This window comes from Pseudophryne corroboree, chromosome 10, assembly GCF_028390025.1.
Source record: "Pseudophryne corroboree isolate aPseCor3 chromosome 10, aPseCor3.hap2, whole genome shotgun sequence".
NCBI classification, from domain to species: domain Eukaryota; kingdom Metazoa; phylum Chordata; class Amphibia; order Anura; family Myobatrachidae; genus Pseudophryne; species Pseudophryne corroboree.
The window spans coordinates 250,622,439-250,638,531 of record NC_086453.1 but is presented as its reverse complement, the minus strand read 5'-3'; the positions used below and the strand labels follow the sequence as shown (position 1 = coordinate 250,638,531).

At 44.9% G+C, this 16,093-nt stretch overlaps 1 protein-coding gene across 1 annotated transcript in view; it reads left to right on the top strand.

Annotated features, from left to right (window-relative positions):
* The window catches only part of LOC134965280 (G protein-activated inward rectifier potassium channel 4-like), a 104,118-nt gene that overhangs the window by 31,067 nt on the left and 56,958 nt on the right, over positions 1-16,093 (top strand). The window lies entirely within an intron of this gene.

The window sequence follows — 16,093 nt, the reverse complement described above, 5'->3', positions numbered from 1 at the left end:
ATAAAATACCAGCCAACCAGTTCATAACCGTCATTTTTCAAACCTCTGAAATGGCACTTAGAAGCTGATTGGCTGGTACTTTATCTCCATCCACTTTATCTCCATCCTAGGCTTAGTAATTAGACCCCAAAGTTACTAAATGTGACTGTATAATATGACTGTGATGTATACTGTATATATATTGTTTCTCTTTAGTTTTGGGAGTTATTTCCATTGGTCTGCACTGCAGTAAACTCTACAAATATGGTCATCCTATGACTACCTCCTACTTTGCTGTCGCCTCAAATCTGGCCTTGTTTGTATGTTTACATTTATATAAATACTTAAACATAAAATGATCACCTTATATTCAAATTGCCAAGAGTGAGCCTCATTTACCGAGCACAAAATGTCAAAAATACAGATCAAAACCATCTGGAATTGTGTAAAGGTGCATACACACAGTGAGATATTGTCTATGCCCGATTTTGACTATGAAATTTACCGTGAACTCCCCCAGAGCTCAGAAGCACCTTTAAAGGAGTTGTACACACGGTGAGATTTCTCCTTTCGATTTTGACTATATAGTTAAAATCACAAGGAAAGTTAGTGCAAATCACAATGTGTTAACCACCTTGCGATCCAGATTTGATCCCGATGCGTGGTCCCGCAAGGTCAGTATCGCAAGGCTAAATAGACTGTGCAGGCAAGTCAATCTTGACTATATAGTGTACTATCTAGTACAGTGATGGCTAACCTTGACATTCCAGCTGTTGTTGAACTAGACATCTCAGCATGCCCTGCATCAGTTTTAGCATGGCCAAATAGCAAAACTGTAGCAGGGCATGCTGGGATGTGTAGTTCAACAACAGCTGGAGTGTCAAGGTTAGCCATCACTGATCTAGTACAAAGTATAGCCAAAATTGACACTTAGTCAAAATCATACATAGTCAAAATCGATGCTTCTGGGCTTTGGGGGTGTTCAAGGGAAATCGCATAGTCAAAATCGGGCACAGACAATATCTTACCGTGTGTTTGCACCTTAAGTGTGCTTAGATTTCAGCAAAAGTGCCTGGCTTTGCAGAGCAAGATGGAAGCAGGAGGTGGGCAAATTGATGGTGTTGAAAAACATCACACTGATTGACAGTCCTAGTTCTATCACCTACAATAACAATGGGGCCAAAGGAGACTATTGAGTGAGGGTGTGTGTAAAGCTGCATGTCATTGGACTTTTGTGTCAAGGGACCCGCAGCTGCTGACCTTGCTACTGCTATTGGACTCTCCCCGCCTCCCTCCTCTTCACATGTCCCGGTGGCTGTGCAGGAGAGGTAGGCGAGGGATCCCTGACCACCCGCGGATACACCTCCTCCTCCCCGGCCCGCCCCGGACCACGGACCTGCACCTGCTGCTGCAGCTCCGGCGCATCACTATTGGGCTCTCCCCGCCTCCCTCCTCCTCACATGTCCCGGCGGCGGTGCAGGAGAGGCAGGTGAGGGATCCCAGACCACCCGCGAACACGACTCCTCCTCCCCGGCCCACCACGGACCTGCACCTGCTGCTACAGCTACGGCACACCACTAATGGGCTCTTCCTGCCTCCCTCCTCATCACATGTCCCAGCGGCGGTGCAGGAGAGGCAGGCGAGGGATCCCTGACCATCCGCTGGCTATGCCTCCATCTCCTCCTCCCCGGACCACGGACCCACACCTGCTGCTGCACCACTGGCACACCATGAGCCCCGACCAATGGGCATGGTGCACCACAGCATGGACACCGCGACACACTGAGTACATATTAGTGCTGTGTATAGTCAGGGATAAACTCCCAACACACACACTGGGGTAAATTTACTAAAATTCATATTTTTCCGAATGAGGTTAAAGTTCAAACACGTATGACATCGAAAGTGTAAAATTGCAACTTTTTGAATTTATTACGACTAATTTACTAAGCTGTCATATTCTGCATTTTCGTGTTTTCCGATGTCGATGTCATTCGTATTTTTTGGCAGTGTTTTACGGGAGTGAATTGTAAAACACTGCCGACATTAACACAATGAATCTCGGCCGGATCTGTGAGATCCGTGCAGGGCTTCATTGTGCACCTTTCGTAAAAAAAAGAACATTGTTAAAAATCCAAAAAAAAATGCGTGGGGTCCCCCCCCCTAAGCAAAACCAGCCTCGGGCTCTGAGCCGGTCCTGGTTCACAAAATATGTGGAAAAAAATGACAGGGGTTCCCCCCATATTTCATAAACCAGCACCGGGCTCTGCGCCTGGTCCTGGTTCCAAAAATACGGGGGACAAAAAGCGTAGGGGTCCCCCGTATTTTGGAAACCAGCACCGGGCTCCACTAGCCATGTACATAATGCCACAGCCGGGGGACACTTTTATATTGGTCCCTGAGGCCCTGGCATTACATACCCAACTAGTCACCCCTGGCCGGTGAGGTTACTTTCGGTCAACCGCTGACCGCAAAGTTCCCACCATTGGATACAATGGAGCGCATAGGCGCTACATTGTATCTCTGCCGTGTGGAGCCTGAAAGACACTACAGGAGCACACAGCCAATCAGGAGAGTGCCACGACATGGCGCTCCCTGATTGGCTGAAGGGACCCTCTTTGACAGGAGTCAGGGGGGGGGTCCTGGCAGTCGGGGAAAGGGGTCCCATGTGTCCCATGTGTAAACATGGGACCCCTTTCAGTGCGTGGTCGGGTTTCCGTTTTATTTTTTTGCCAAGTACGTGGATTATACAAAGAAAACAAGATACCCTGGATTATATGAGTATAATTTTTTAACAGGTACCCCAAGGATTCTACTGGGAGAAGAGGACCGTGCCTCGTGGGAACATAGGTAAGTATGTATGTATGGTGGTGTGCATGTATGTAATAAAATTATACTTTCACGGTGTGTGTGTCCTGTTTTTTGGGGGGTATTTTTTTAGTAGTAGTACTACAGGTACCAGCGGCCTTGGATTTCCACCGCATGCTGGTACTTGTGGTTCTCCAAGTACCAGCTTGCGGGGGAGGCTTGCTGGGACTTGTAGTACTGCTACCAAAAACAATATTCACATTTTTTCAAAAGGCTATCAGCCCCCCATCCGCCGCCCTTGGATGGGGGGGCAGCCTCGGGCTTCACCCCTGGCCCTTGGGCGGCTGGAGGTGGGGGACCCCTTGATTTAAGGGGTTCCCACTCCTCCAGGGTACCCCGGCCAGGGGTGACTAGTTGGGTATGTAATGCCAGGGCCACAGGGACCAATATGAAAGTGTCCCCCGGCTGTGGCATTATGTACCTGGCTAGTGGAGCCCGGTGCTAGTTTAAAAAATACGGGGGACCCCTACGCTTTTTGTCCCCCGTATTTTTGGAACCAGGACCAGGCGCAGAGCCCGGTGCTGGTTTATGAAATATGGGGGAACCCCTGTCATTTTCCCCCCCATATTTTGTGAACCAGGACCGGCTCAAAGAGCCCGAGGCTGGTTTTGCTTACGAGGGGGGTCCCCACGCATTTTTTTTTTAAATTAACACTTTCCCACCCCTTCCCACTGATAAACATGCACGGATCTCACGGATCCGTGCATGTCTATCAGAACACGGTAAAAAAAAGCAGGTCTATTTTAAAACTGCTTTTTTTTTACGATTTGTATTTTTTCACGGCAGTGTTTGGCTATTGCCGGCAGTGTTTGTGAAATACAAATTTTAGTAAATGACCGAGTTCTATCAAATAACAGGCGTATTTGACCGATGGTGTATTCATTCGTATTTTTTTTCTTGGACTTCAAAAAAAATACGAATGCCCTCATCACTGCCGAGATTTGTGCTTAGTAAATTCCCGAGATGACACTTTGAAGAAAAAACGCAAAATCGGTCAAAATCGGGAGCTTAGTAAATATACCCCACTGAGTTTGTGATAATAGATTAGGGGTGTGTATAGTCAGGGATAAGCCCCCAGCACACACTGAGTATGTGATATTATCTTAGGGGACTGTATAGTCAGGGATAAGCTCCCAGCACACACACTGAGTATGTGATATTATCTTAGGGGACTGTATAGTCAGGGATAAGCCCCCAGTGCACACACTGAGTATGTGGTATTATCTTAGGGGACTGTATAGTCAGGGATAAGCCCCCAGTGCACACACTGAGTATGTGATATTATCTTAGGGGACTGTATAGTCAGGGATAAGCCCCCAGTGCACACACTGAGTATGTGATATTATCTTAGGGGACTGTATAGTCAGGGATAAGCCCCCAGTGCACACACTGAGTATGTGATATTATCTTAGGGGACTGTATAGTCAGGGATAAGCTCACAGTGCACACACTGAGTATGTGATATTATATTAGGGGACTGTATAGTCAGGGATAAGCCCCCAGTGCACACACTGAGTATGTGATATTATCTTAGGGGACTGTACAGTCAGGGATAAGCTCCCAGCACACACACTGAGTATGTGATATTATCTTAGGGGACTGTATAGTCAGGGATAAGCTCCCAGCACACACACTGAGTATGTGATATTATCTTAAGGGACTGTATAGTCAGGGATAAGCCCCCAGTGCACACACTGAGTATGTGATATTATCTTAGGGGACTGTATAGTCAGGGATAAGCTCCCAGCACACACACTGAGTATGTGATATTATCTTAAGGGACTGTATAGTCAGGGATAAGCCCCCAGTGCACACACTGAGTATGTGATATTATCTTAGGGGACTGTATAGTCAGGGATAAGCCCCCAGTGCACACACTGAGTATGTGATATTATCTTAGGGGACTGTATAGTCAGGGATAAGCCCCCAGTGCACACACTGAGTATGTGATATTATCTTAGGGGACTGTATAGTCAGGGATAAGCCCCCAGTGCACACACTGAGTATGTGATATTATCTTAGGGGACTGTATAGTCAGGGATAAGCCCCCAGTGCACACACTGAGTATGTGATATTATCTTAGGGGACTGTATAGTCAGGGATAAGCCCCCAGTGCACACACTGAGTATGTGATATTATATTAGGGGACTGTATAGTCAGGGATAAGCTCCCAGCACACACACTGAGTATGTGATATTATATTAGGGCTGTGTATAGTCAGGGATAAGCCCCCAGCATACACTAGGTCGTTCATTCTGCCCTGCGTCCACTCTTCACGCTATCACAAGGACCTACACCCCCTTAACCATCGCACACCATTTCCGCGTAAAATATGTAACCACTAACAACATTAGCCTTCAATTTAATACTCCATATACTCCATATAATACAAATATTGGCCGGACAAAGCACATGCAGGGGTTAAGGGGGCATAGCCCCTTGCGTCGGTGTGAAGAGCACCCGTGGGGTGCGATGAATCACCTAGTATGCATATAACACTTGCTATATGCAGACATGCACTTGGGGAGGGTTTTCAGTTGCACATACCAACTGCTCTCACAAGATCCTCTATACATTTGTGAATACTTATATTTCATGTGCAGTTAGTGGAACAGGTTGTTGACTATACTTCAATGAAACAACAAGTATTAGAGAAATTATGGTGATGACCTGTCTGCAGGCTCTGCACATCTGGGTTAGTGGACCTTATATTATAGCATACATTTCACAGTGATTGATATTGTAAGTGGGTTTTGTTTGTTTTTTAAATAAATTTGTATTTCCTTAATCACAGATAATAATAATAATAATAATAATAATACTAATAATAATAATAATAATAATAATAATATTACTATTCTTTAGATTGCAGCACTGTGATTTATGTCTTATACTTCATGACGCTGGCTACTTTATCAAAGCAGCTTATCCATTTTTATCATTATAAAAATTATAATGTATTTATCATTTATTGATTTTTAATTATATAAATGATTAGAATTTAATGTATGGGATCATTCCATTCCAGTGCCTACAGTTTTGTTTCCTTGGTGTTGTTATTGCAGGCTTGAATTGCAAGTAACCTAAGTAGGGATGAGCCGGTTCGGTTCCCTGAGAACCGAACCCCCCAAACTTCACGTCCCAAGCCCGGCTCGAGTATACCCGCCAGACTCGGAAAACGTAATCATCCTGCTGTCGGATTCTTGCAGGTTTTGGATACCATATAAGGAGCCGTGCGTCGCCGCCATTTTCACTCCAGTTCTGGAGAGTGTAGCGAGAGGACGTGTCTCCTCAGTGTCTGTGCAGGAAAGTGGCGTGGGGCGTGGGGTGTGGGGTGACGACCTGCTCTTTTGTATCATTCCAGTGGTGGTGTCTTGTGCTGCATAAGTCCAGTCACTCCAGTGGTGCTGTCTTGTGCTGCATAAGTCCAGATTTGCTGTATATGTCCAGTCCAGTGGTGCTGTCTTGTGCTGCCATAAATCCAGTGCTGCTGTATAAGTCCAGTCAAGTCCTGTGCTGTCTTGTACTGCATCTGTCCAGTGGTGGTGTCTTGTGCTGCCGTATAAGTCCAGTCCAGTGGTGCTGTCTTGTGCTGCATCAGTCCAGTGGTGGTGTCTTGTGCTGCCATAAGTCCAGTGGTGGTGTCCTGTGCTGTATATTATTTACTCCAAATAAGAGGGTTATATACTTATATTATTACCCAAATAGTTTTTACAGGGTTTGCCCGGTGTGGTGTAGGGGTACGCTCTCCTGTGCTGCATATTATTATAATAGATCCAAATAAAAGGGTTATTATTATCCAAATCATTTTTACAGGGTTTGTCCTGTGTGGTGTAGGGGTACTGTGTTATATAACTCCAGAAAAATAATGGAGAACAAAAATTTGGAGGACAAAATAGGGAAAGATCAAGAACCACTTCCTCCTAGTGCTGAAGCTGCTGCCACTAGTCATGATATAGACGATGAAATGCCATCAACGTCGTCTGCCAAGGCCGATGCCCAATGTCATAGTAGAGGGCATGTCAAATCCAAAAAGCCAAAGCTCAGTAAAATGAACCAAAAAAATTAATTTAAATGGTCTGAGGAGAAACATAAACTTGCCAATATGCCATTTACGACACGGCCTAAGGCCCTCATTCCGAGTTGTTCGCTCGTTAGCTGCTTTTAGCAGCATTGCACATGCTAAGCCGCCACCTACTGAGAGTGAATCTTAGCATAGCAGAATTGCAAACGCAAGATTAGCAGAATTGCGAATAGAAATTTCTTTGCAGTTTCTGAGTAGCTCGAGACTTACTCTGCCACTGCGATCAGTTCAGTCAGTTTCGTTCCTGGTTTGACATCACAAACACACCCAGCGTTCACCCAGACACTCCCCCGTTTCTTCAGACACTCCCGCGTTTTTCCCAGAAACGCAAGCGTTTTTTCGCACACACCCATAAAACGGCCAGTTTCCGCCCAGAAACACCCACTTCCTGTCAATCACACTCCGATCACCAGAACGATGACATTTCTTCGTTAGGCCGTGAGTAAAATACCAAACTCTTTTGCAAATTTACTTGCTGCAGACGCACTGCGAACTTTGCGCATGCGCAGTTTGCGACTAATCGCTCCGTTGCGAAAAAATCTTACGAGCGAACAACTCGGAATGAGGGCCCATGTTCATGACTAGTGGTTCAGCTTCACATGACGATGGAAGCCCTCATCCTCCCGCTAGAAAAATGATAAGAGTTAGCATGGCAAAAGCACAGCAAAGAACTGTGCGTTCTAAGATGGTATCACAAATCCCCAAGGAGAGTCCAACTGTGTCGGCGGTTGCGATGCCTGACCTTCCCAACACTGGACGGGAAGAAGTGGCTCCTTCCATCATTTGTATGCCCTCTGCAAGTGCTGGAAGGAGCACCCACAGTCTAGTTTCTGATATTTAAATTAAAGATGTCACTGTTGAAATACACCAGCATGAGGATATACCGCTCACCACAGGGGGTGCACACATTGATCCAGACTGCTAAGTCTAAGTGCGGACCGCACAGTTCTTTGGACTCACTATCACAAACAGTGTTAATTAGTGTGGTCACAGATGTGTCCAGTCGGCGGCCATTCACGTATATGTGAGTTCAGCGGGATCAGAACAGCGCTGTCTGTACAATTATCAGCTGGCACATCTAATACTGATTTATAGCCCTTAATCACTGACATCCAGCGCTTCAAGGTTACTGAGCGGAGAAATTATTCATATTAGATACAAAAGTAGCCGGCAACACTTTAACAAACACCTTGTGGTTTAGGTATGCTACAGTTGCAACTCATTACAAGCTTGTGATATCCTGGATTTATAATTGCACTTTATAAATTCGTTAATACATGGTTTTATATGTTTGTGAATGTGATATTCATGATAAAATATAAAGATTTTTTATTATAACCACTGGCAATTCTTTATTTATTTTTTTCGATATATATCTTTATATAATTATTGCGTTATCCTCTCCTTTCTTGTTTGTTCATCTCTATTTGCATTTGAACCTTCACAGAAGGGTTCTGGAGGATTGCTGCAGTCATTTTTCATTCGAGATTTTGCTCTGATTATAGTATTTGCTGGCGCCTTAAGGGTTAATATATTTTTTCAAAATGTACCATTAACTACAAAACATTTCCACTGTACTGTACCATATGCCATCTTTAATGGTGTGTAAATGGGTAGGACATGCACACACTACCCCTGTATGCTGTCCTACTTAGTAAATATGTATACATGATTAAAATGTCATAGTTGGTGGCTTTTTTTAAATTATTCTATTAAATTGGCTACCATCAAATTAGGGCTTCTAACCAATCAATAAAAATAATACAATTAGGGGGCGGCTATTACTGTTGTGCCTAGGGGTGCCCTCACCACTAAATCCACCCCTGAAAGCAGTCCACGAGTATAATTAAAAGATTATTGATCACATTTGTGAAAGCTTTCTCAGTAGAGTTTTGGGGGCAGATCCACAAAAGCAGAGAGATTCAGACAAAAAGAAATAGAGGGTTTCAGAGATTTCAATATGAATGTGCAATATGGAGAAAAAGTATGCAGAAGGTGCCATGTTTTTGATGCAATTGTCAATCATATAACTTTATATGTTTAGGGAATTGGGTATCAGGTAGAAAAGTTTTGTGGATACATTATAAACATGAGCAAACAGTAGGGACTGCATGAGGTCCAAGGTTGGGTGAGATGTTGTACCCACCAACATAGTCTGGCCACCGATAATAAAGCATCCAACTCGCCGTGAGTTAGGGTGGTGGATTCATAATTATCAGAGCAAATCAGTATTGCTCTGGCATGGGGACAACTGCCCCAAAAAGCAGTTGTCCCTGTGATCCTTTAACACTGCTATACTACTTCACTGCTTCAGTACTTCATCTAAAGATGGCGTTGATTCTCAGAAGCAAACTCTGAAAACTTTCAGTTTTTAGAGTTTGCTGAATATTAAGCGGTGCCTCTAATAATAAATGAGCCCATTACAGAAAACATGTGGAAACTAGAGATGAGCGGGTTCGGTTTCTCTGAATCCGAACCCGCCAGAACTTCATGTTTTTTTTCACGAGTCCGAGCGACTCGGATCTTCCCGCCTTGCTCGGTTAACCCGAGCGCGCCCGAACGTCATCATGACGCTGTCGGATTCTCGCGAGGCTCGGATTCTATCGCGAGACTCGGATTCTATATAAGGAGCCGCGCGTCGCCGCCATTTTCACACGTGCATTGAGATTGATAGGGAGAGGACGTGGCTGGCGTCCTCTCCGTTTAGACACTTGATTTACTAATTTTGGGGAGCATTAGGAGTACTCAGTAGTGTACAGTGCAGAGTTTTGCTGATAGTGACCAGTGACCACCACTTTTATTTATAATCCGTTCTCTGCCTGAAAAAAGCGATACACAGCACACAGTGACTCAGTCACATACCATATCTGTGTGCACTGCTCAGGCTCAGGCCAGTGTGCTGCATCATCTATATATATTATATATCTGTCTGACTGCTCAGCTCACACAGCTTATAATTGTGGGGGAGACTGGGGAGCACTACTGCAGTGCCAGTTATAGGTTATAGCAGGAGCCAGGAGTACATAATATTATATTAAAATTAAACAGTGCACACTTTTGCTGCAGGAGTGCCACTGCCAGTGTGACTAGTGACCAGTGACCTGACCACCAGTATATAATATTAGAAGTATACTATCTCTTTATCAACCAGTCTATATTAGCAGCAGACACAGTACAGTGCGGTAGTTCACGGCTGTGGCTACCTCTGTGTCGGCACTCGGCAGCCCGTCCATAATTGTATATACCAGTGACCTAACCGTGGTTTTTTTTTCTTTCTTTATACATACATACTAGTTACGAGTATACTATCTCTTTATCAACCAGTCTATATATTAGCAGCAGACACAGTACAGTGCGGTAGTTCACGGCTGTGGCTACCTCTGTGTCGGCACTCGGCAGCCCGTCCATAATTGTATATACCAGTGACCTAACCGTGGTTTTTTTTTCTTTCTTTATACATACATACTAGTTACGAGTATACTATCTCTTTATCAACCAGTCTATATATTAGCAGCAGACACAGTACAGTGCGGTAGTTCACGGCTGTGGCTACCTCTGTGTCGGCACTCGGCAGCCCGTCCATAATTGTATATACCAGTGACCTAACCGTGGTTTTTTTTTCTTTCTTTATACATACATACTAGTTACGAGTATACTATCTCTTTATCAACCAGTCTATATATTAGCAGCAGACACAGTACAGTGCGGTAGTTCACGGCTGTGGCTACCTCTGTGTCGGCACTCGGCAGCCCGTCCATAATTGTATATACCACCTAACCGTGGTTTTTTTTTCTTTCTTTATACATACATACTAGTTACGAGTATACTATCTCTTTATCAACCAGTCTATATATTAGCAGCAGACACAGTACAGTGCGGTAGTTCACGGCTGTGGCTACCTCTGTGTCGGCACTCCGCAGCCCGTCCATAATTGTATATACCAGTGACCTAACCGTGGTTTTTTTTTCTTTCTTTATACATACATACTAGTTACGAGTATACTATCTCTTTATCAACCAGTCTATATATTAGCAGCAGACACAGTACAGTGCGGTAGTTCACGGCTGTGGCTACCTCTGTGTCGGCACTCGGCAGCCCGTCCATAATTGTATATACCAGTGACCTAACCGTGGTTTTTTTTTCTTTCTTTATACATACATACTAGTTACGAGTATACTATCTCTTTATCAACCAGTCTATATATTAGCAGCAGACACAGTACAGTGCGGTAGTTCACGGCTGTGGCTACCTCTGTGTCGGCACTCGGCAGCCCGTCCATAATTGTATATACCAGTGACCTAACCGTGGTTTTTTTTTCTTTCTTTATACATACATACTAGTTACGAGTATACTATCTCTTTATCAACCAGTCTATATATTAGCAGCAGACACAGTACAGTGCGGTAGTTCACGGCTGTGGCTACCTCTGTGTCGGCACTCGGCAGCCCGTCCATAATTGTATATACCAGTGACCTAACCGTGGTTTTTTTTTCTTTCTTTATACATACATACTAGTTACGAGTATACTATCTCTTTATCAACCAGTCTATATATTAGCAGCAGACACAGTACAGTGCGGTAGTTCACGGCTGTGGCTACCTCTGTGTCGGCACTCGGCAGCCCGTCCATAATTGTATATACCACCTAACCGTGGTTTTTTTTTCTTTCTTTATACATACATACTAGTTACGAGTATACTATCTCTTTATCAACCAGTCTATATATTAGCAGCAGACACAGTACAGTGCGGTAGTTCACGGCTGTGGCTACCTCTGTGTCGGCACTCGGCAGCCCGTCCATAATTGTATACTAGTATCCAATCCATCCATCTCCATTGTTTACCTGAGGTGCCTTTTAGTTGTGCCTATTAAAATATGGAGAACAAAAATGCCACTCCTAGATGGGCCCGGTGTTTGTGTCGGCCACTAGGGTCGCTAATCTTACTCACACAGCTACCTCATTGCGCCTCTTTTTTTCTTTGCGTCATGTGCTGTTTGGGGAGGGTTTTTTGGAAGGGACATCCTGCGTGACACTGCAGTGCCACTCCTAGATGGGCCCGGTGTTTGTGTCGGCCACTAGGGTCGCTTATCTTACTCACACAGCGACCTCGGTGCAAATTTTAGGACTAAAAATAATATTGTGAGGTGTGAGGTATTCAGAATAGACTGAAAATGAGTGTAAATTATGTTTTTTGAGGTTAATAATACTTTGGGATCAAAATGACCCCCAAATTCTATGATTTAAGCTGTTTTTTAGTGTTTTTGGAAAAAAACACCCGAATCCAAAACACACCCGAATCCGACAAAAATAATTCGGTGAGGTTTTGCCAAAACGCGTTCGAACCCAAAACACGGCCGCGGAACCGAACCCAAAACCAAAACACAAAACCCGAAAAATTTCAGGCGCTCATCTCTAGTGGAAACTAGCATTTCTTCATGTGTAACAGGCCCATTAGTGATGACGAGTACGCCTCTTAATGAGATAACTACAGGAGACAAATTATTACTTTGCCATGTGATTGGACTGAATCTATGAAAGGGGAAACACACAGTTTTGGACTTTTCTGTTCCCCCATGACAGATGTAACTCAAAGCAGACAAACTACTTTACAATCACTGTCATTAATTGTGTTCATCACACAAATACTGTAAGTCCCCCTTTGCTCTATTTAGTCCTCCTTTACCAGCCCTGCATTAATATTATAGAGTATGTATCCAGATGTCACTGGATGGATTCCAATGAAGAGCTACACTTTAACATGGTTGTTTCTGGGTACATAAATGTTGCTTCCTTTCGCTATACAGTAACCTAGCTTGTTTTGGCTTACTGCACATTCCTATTAACAATGGCGGTAATTCAGACCTGATCACTGCTGTGCGGCCAATCAGGTCTATACTGCGCATGCACCTCCATGCGCCGGCGATTCAGATGACTGCACCGGGCATCGGTGCATAGCGATGGGTGGGTGTGAAAAAAGCGAACGCACGGGCGATCGCAAGGTGACTGACAGGAAGAGGCCGTTTGTGGGTGGCAAATGACCGTTTCGTAGGTGTGTTCAGGAAAACACAGGCGGGACCAGGTGTTTGGAGGGAGGGTTCGTCAGCTCCGGCCCCGAACATCGCAGTGGCTGAGTAAGTCCTGTGCTGAACAGAGACTGCACAAACCGATGTTTGTGCAGCTCTGCTACAAATGCAAACACACAGCTACACACAAAATATACCCTCTCCCTGAAGGCAGCGACTATCTGATGGCAGGGCTGCAAAAAACGCACCCTAAAGATCAGGTCTGAATTACCCGCTACAGATAGATCCAGTTATCTTGGCTTCTTTGCTGCGCCTAGGCACACCATGGTTTACATCTATTGTTCTCAGCTGCAATACAATACAGAGAACAATACAGCAGGGGATTAAGGGGGTCATTCCAAGTTGATCGCTAGCTGCCGTTGTTCGCAGCGCAGCGTTCAGGCTAAAAATCTGCATTTCTGCGCATGCATATGCTTTGCAATGCGCACGCGCGACGTACGGGTACAAAGCCCGTTGTGGTTGTGCACAGGTTCTAGCAAAGTTTTCAGTCGCACTGACGGCCTCACGAAGATTGACAGGAAGGGGGCGTTTCTGGGTGTCAACTGACCGTTTTCATTGTACGTTTCTGAGTTATGTTAATTCTGAATACTTAACTGAACATAGGGGGTCATTCTGACCTGATCGCACTCTGCAGTTTATCGCAGCGGTGCGATCGGGTCAGTACTGCCTGTGGCTGCTGGGGACTCCTGGTGGCGGACGGGCAGGCGTGCGGCGCCACAGTGTAAATAAAAATGATTCTATATGACAAAGCTACCTCCTGGAAGCTGACAGTGGACAGGCTTCCTCTTTGCGTGCGTCCTCAGTCGGCAGGGCAGGCTGGATCCTCAATCAAAGCTCAGCCAGCTGTCAGGTCGCTGTCTTCCGCGACCACACACAGCACAGCCGACAGTCACAGAGGCGGAGCGCCACTTTGCGCTCTGCCTCCACTCGGTGTGTGTCTGTTATATAAGCAATGGCAGGAAGGGCATGGTTGGGCAACAGTGTTGGAGCCAGGTGCCCCCTTCAGGGCTGGAGTCCGGCGGCAACGGACTCCGTTGCATCCGGTAGTCCCCCCCCCCGTTGTAACATAGTCAGGGGGAGATGTACTAAGCAGTGAAAAGAGTGGAGAAGTGAGCCAGTTGAGAAGTTGCCCATGGCATGCTCTATAGCATCTTATAATATGCAAATTATAAATGTTGATTCAATGCTGATTGGTTGCCAAGGGCAACTTCTCCACTCTTTTCATTGCTTAGTACATCTTCCCCTATGAGGTTAAAAAAAGACAAATTGTCCATTAACTTCAGCCTGTATTATAATTCTTATATTATTCTGTACGTACGTACTTATTTTTCCTTATAATGACCAAGCTGAAGTTATGTTTTAAGTCTTACTAACAACTATATATTGTACTGTTTCTAAAACACATTCATTTTAAATGCTATATCCTTGGATATTTTTTTCAGTTAGAAATTTATCTAAATCAATTTTAAACATATTGGGGGTCATTCTGACCCGTTCGCACGCTGCCATTCATTGCAGCTGTGCGAACAGGTCTGTTCTGTGCATGTGCGCCAGCAGCAATGTGCACGGGCGTCACTGGGCGATGACAAGAATAACGAAGAAAGCGATCTCTGCCACGATCGCAAGAAGAGTGTCAGGCGAAAGGCGTTCCGGGGCGTCAACTGACCGTTTTCTGGGAGTGGAGCAGCGAATGCAGGTGTGTCCAGGAGTTTGGAGGGCGGATGTCTGACGTAAATTCCGGGATCTTCCTCGCTGGATTCATCGCACAGGATAAGTAACTGCAGGGCTAGTCTTGTTTCACACAAAACTTTTTTTTTAGCATAGCAGGGCTGCACAAGTGACCGCAGCCCAACTATGCTAAAATACACTCCCCCATAGGCGGCGTCTGGTTGATTGTACGAGCAGCAAAAAGTTGCTCCGTGCGATCAACTCAGAATGACCCCCATTGAAAGAATCCACCATTACTACCTTCTCTGGCAGAGAGTTCTAAATCCTTACTGCCCTTAGTGTGAAGAACCCTTTCCTTCTTTGGGTATAAAGTTTTCTCTCCTCTAACCTAAGAGGATGTCCTGTGTGGAGATTTTTTTAATAAACAAATCGCCCGATAGCTCCATGTATTGACCCTTTATATATTTGTAAATATTAATAATGTCTCCTCTTAGATGCCTCTTTTCTAGTGTAAACATATCTAACTTAGTAAGTCTTTCCTCATAATCTATTTCCTCTAACCCCTTAATCAATTTTGTGGCTCGCCTCTGAACCCTTTCAAGTTCCAATATATCTTTTTTGTAGTGTGGCACCCAAAACTGTACACAAAGGGGGTCACTCCGAGTTGATCGCTCGCTGCCGATTTTCGCAGTGCAGCGATCAGGTGAAAAAACGGCATTTATGCGCATGCGTATGCCCCGCAATGCGCACGCGCAACGTACGGGTACAAATCTCTTTGTGGTTGTGCTCAGGTTCTAGCAAAGTTTTCCTTCTCACTGACGGCTGCAAGAAGATTGACAGGAAGGGTCGTTTCTGGGTGTCAACTGACCATTTTCAGGGAGTGTTTGCAAAAATGCAGGCGTGTCTGAACAAATGCAGGTGTGGCTGGGCGTTCACTGGGCGGGTGTATGACGTCAAATCCGGACAGGAATAGGCTGAAGTGATCGCAAGCGCTGAGTAGGTTCAGAGCTACTCTGAAACTGCACAAACTGTTTTTGCAGAGCTCGGCTGCACAAGCATTCGACTTCTGCTAAGCTAAAATGCACTCCCCAGTGGGCGGCGGCATAGCATTTGCACGGCTGCTAAAACTAGCTAGCGAGCGATCAACTTGGAATGACCCCCAATATTCAAGGTGTGGCCGTACCAATGATTTATACAGTGGCAGGATTACAGTCTCATCCCTTGTCTGAATTCCTCATTTTATGCATGCTAACACCTTAATTGCATTCGTTGCTGCACTTTGACATCGGGTACTGCTGCTAAGTATATTGTTAATTAACACCCCCAAATCTTTTTCAACTACCGTTTCTCCAACATTTTCCTCATTTAATTTGTAGGATGCATGTTAATTTTTAGTCCCAAAGTGCATAGC